Below are 4,756 nucleotides of genomic sequence, written 5' to 3'. Positions count from 1 at the left end.
GCGCCGCCGCCGCCGCCGCCGCCGCCGCCGCGTGCGCACCCGCCACCGCGCCCCTCTACATGTCTCATAATCTTTTTACCCTACCAGCGCTTCGAGACCAACATTTGCCAAGTGCTGAGAAGAAGCGCCGCAACAAACTCAGTCACCACTGTCTGCCGGTTAATAAATAAATAGAAATAGCAGTAGTAGATACATTCGATTCAGGAGCAGTTCACTGAATTTACCATGCATTCTTGTATGGATATCCGTAACCGTATCCATAACCGAAACTACATATCTATAACATCCCTAGTACGTAGTAAGGACAATCTGTTCAAGTGGGGATTCTTGGATGGCTCAAACTTGGAGTGTACCTAAGTGTGGTTTTGTTTCCTAGTCGACGAAGCACATGATGTCGTGCCCTGCGTGCCCAAACAACTGCACGCAGGAAGATTTAATGAAGGCTCTGACAACGCCACTCTTGTGGCGGAGTTTTGGGCTGACACTGTGTAGGTTTGCTGACGACACGACAAAAAGAAGAATAAAATAGGTCCAGGTAGGTACCAGTGGAATGGAATATTGTCAACTAATTTGAGGTACGTAGATACCTAGTAAAATTTTGACTGATTATCATGGTACGAGGACAGTCTTTGACTTTATCTTGTTATTCAACCTACAAACTACTAAAGTGTAGCTAAACCGATAGCAAAGTAAAAATATTTGCTCTCATCCAAAGTTTAGTTATTTTGATCGAACAGAAACATTTCAGTTGTCCATTTTTCAGTGAATCACAATAAGGATTTCCTGAAAAAAGTTTTCCAATAAATCCTCATTGTGAATAGTGCTTTTATTGCACAATGCATATATTGGACCATATTCCGAATCTGACTATGAGCAGTAAAAAATATTAGATTTAGATAAAATCATTCACAGCTTTTATTTCAATTGCATTTAAAAAACTATCGGAAGCCATCGCTTTTATTATATTGCGTATTGTTTGAAAAGTTTTAATGCCGCTATAAAACATCATACCTACACCACTCTTTTATGAATGCTCTGTGGAATGAATTCAATGACGATTTCATAATCGAGCATGTCCCAGCGAGAGCCACCGCAATGCGCGAGCTCACCGATGGCCCGCGAAACCGCGACACGCTCGCATCGTGGAAGCTGCAGTGACATTAATTTTCCAGTGATCATGGAACCACATAAGGCCAATTGACAACGAATAAATAAGACAAATACCCAAAATATTTTTTGCTACCATGATGGAACGGATTAATTAGATTGCTGACAAAAAGCTCTAGATTTGTTTTTGACTTTCAATACTATTTTCTTTACGATTACGTACTTACAAGTATTATTTGTAAGATATTCTGTTATAAAAGAGTGTAGGATTTGTTGAGAAAGACAAGTATACAATAAACTAGTGGAGGTTGAGTTCGGACACAGGAATATAAATCGCTGGATCTACAAAATCATCCTAAAAATTGTTTAAATGACATAAAGCTTCAAAACAATATTAATTAAGCCCACGTGTCGCCAGTCGCCGAAAATGTGTGAAACTAGCGGCATTATCATGTGCAGAATTTGTCCCACAGTGAGCTTAAATCTGTGAATGCACTCATTAGGTATCACTATCCGAAATATTCACACTAAAATGTAGTTACCCGAAATATACAGCCTAACACTAAAATATTTCGTCGCTGTACCAAAACGCATCAGTTCATTCCCATTTCCGAAAATTATAAATGATCTCGTAATTTTCTAAGTTCGAGGAATACATATTACCTACCATTGCTATTCAGTGCATATTTTACGTTACGAGTATTATAGGGTGGAAACGATCTCACTCGATTATTTCTAAACTAGCTTTTGCCCGCGGCTTCACCCGCGTGAAATTTAGTTTTTCACAGATCGTCATAAATTATAGCCTATAGTTATTCTGGGTTATAAAAAATAATACTGTAAAGTTTCATCAAAATCCGTTCAGTAGTTTTTGCGTGAAAGAGTAACAAACATCCAGACATCCACACAAACTTTCGCATTTATAATATTAGTAGGACTATACAAGATATCGAAAACTATAGTTTCTGATCCAGGAAGTGCTTATTAAGTTCTATCTTACAGAATAAACTGGATCTATCCGAAAATTCAACGTTTCCAGCTTCTATACATGTAGGACGCCTCTTCGAAAAAAATTAGAAGCGTTATATTTTTTGTTATTAAGTTAATTTTCTACTTACAATAAAAACATTCAGACGCATTATCAATCATCATTTCTCTGCTATGTTGTTGGCGTTACATACGTTTTTATGGTTAAGAAGAGGATCATATTTATCTGGCATAAAAGATATGGCTAAAAGTTTATGAGTAATCAGCTACTGGTATGACCGTGTTGAGTGTGGCTGAGTGAAGTAGTAAAAATAGTCTTCTTTTTATTACTGTACGTACAAGTGTACTACATTAGAATAAATAAGGTTTATAATGGCACCTAATGGTGTTGCAAGCCCCATAGTTTTAAAGCCAACATATTTTTACACTAAAGTAAATTTTAAACTGAAGTAAATTCAAGTAACTCAGTCGTATCTAATGTTTGTAGAAGTCTGTAAAAAGAAACTAGAAGTATTTAGTTCGAATCCGTTGAATTTTTAAGAAACTGAACTCAAAATTGCTAGGAGTCCCATCGACTTGACTTCTAGAAACTACTAGAAAGTACCCATAGTACAAACTTTGCTTAGTTTGGGACTAGAAGTGCAGTGTAAAATGTCCAAGGATATTTATTTATTTACTGCCACTACTACTAAATGATTAGCGTACTTAGTTCTCAACTTAATACAAGTACAGACATACCGAAAGTATGTTCACGATAGAAAAATTGCTGAGGACGGCCGCGAGGAGCAAAAGATAATTTGTTAATAGTTTCAGAAGACGCCCTGCGCCGATACGATAGAGTGCTGTTGGGCGGCTGCCAAGTAGGGCTGCCTCGAGGACATTCCGGACCATGGATACTTCGAGTTGATGGCAAAAGACGGATTGGGCTGCGAAGGGCTTGTTATGTTCAATATTGGCATGTTTGTAAATAAGTAATAGAGGCTGTACGAAGTCAAAAATAAATAATCAGTCAAAAATTAATCTTTACATGACAATCGTCCTCAAAATATAGAGTTTTATCGCAATGTTGCAAAATAAAATAATGAAAAACCTGACTGAGAGAGAATGATGACACTTCTTAGTTTCTTCGACATGTGACTAAGCCTGCTGTTGGGCAACATAACATTAATTTGTATTTAATAGAGTCGTACTTACAACTATCATTTTGTAGAAAGCTGCGAAGTGGTTTCGAATCGAAAAGGAATATTACATCAGCTCAAAAATACATGATCTGGGGGAGCTCACGCAATCATTGGCCATAAAGTGCTCTATGTTCCATTACTAGTCCAGCAAAGCAGAATCCCGGTTCTAACCGTTATCGATAGGTTATTCGTATTTATGTTTCAAATCAATATTAAATCGAGGCAGCCCTAGCTCAGAGCGGAGCACGTCCGCACAAGTCTATCTATACGTCCGCTCACCAACTTTACGACTCACTAAAACTTATTCCAACTGATGCGATTTTTATACTGACGCTGTTTTTATTACGCGAATATTTAGATCGGTCATTACACTACAGCGGATTCGATGGGTAGAGTAATAGAGTACCGTGAAATAAACATACAATTAGATAAGTGGAAATACTTACTGCTGATTGTTGAACTACTATATCAGTTTTTCTACCATATAGACAAATTAGCAATGCATATAGCAATAGACCTACTAAATAATATGGTTGTAACTAAGTAAATAGCTATTTATCTGGTAGAAAAACTGATAAATGAGCGTTTAATTAAAGCTTTAATGACAATTAAATAAAGATTTTCAAACACAAGACATAGCCATTTGTTCCTAGATGAATGGAAAAAATAACTAACTAAAGAATAGAAATACAATTCTAGTGAAGGCTAAATATGTACTGTAAAACGTTTGTCACGGCGCCGTCCGAGGTGTGGACATTTATGTGGCCGTAGAATAGAAGTGCCTTTTATTTTCCCGTTTTCGGCCAGCGGGCCCGTAAAAACAGCTGCAGCAGCCGAATTGTATTGCAGCCGTAAAGCCGAACTGCGAGCTTGGCCGAAAATGCTGATGTACTCCCCAGAGGCGACCAGAAAACTGTTAATTGTAGTTTGCGGTACCTACCTACCAACATCCCAGAGGGGTAACGTAGATTTTTATTTCCACCGCAAATGTTGGCTCAGTGAAATAATTCCGAGAGCAGAATCTGCGGTGGCCAGACAAAAAATTAACTGCTTGAATATTTAAAATAACTCTAACCACTCTCGTTGGTGCGTTAGTTTTTTAACGTAGTCATTTACCGCTTTGAGTTCACCTGTTTGTGGCTATTTTAAAGAACAAAGTGGACGGTTTAGAAACCATGAAAATCTTGAAACTTCAACGTTCTAGTTGAAACGAGAGGTGTATAAAGTTTTAGATAATGGTGATAACGTAAAGCATGGTCATTTTGCAGCTTCAGAAGTTTAACCGTAGTTAGTAAACGCGTCGAGTACCTACAACTTTTCCCGACTTAAACGAAAGTATCTAATGAACTAAAGTTGAAACAAAACGGGTGCCAATTTAGTGCTTTTTGAACTGCTATACTAAATAAGACTGGTGTAATCTAGCAAAGTTGTAAATGTAATACATCGTTACATTGAGGATTATAAAAAAATGCCTTATTGCA

This window comes from Ostrinia furnacalis, unplaced genomic scaffold (genome assembly GCF_004193835.3).
Source record: "Ostrinia furnacalis isolate ACB-3 unplaced genomic scaffold, ASM419383v2 OfSCF0069, whole genome shotgun sequence".
Taxonomy (NCBI): Eukaryota; Metazoa; Arthropoda; class Insecta; order Lepidoptera; family Crambidae; genus Ostrinia; species Ostrinia furnacalis.
Note: the sequence above shows the minus strand (reverse complement) of the source record.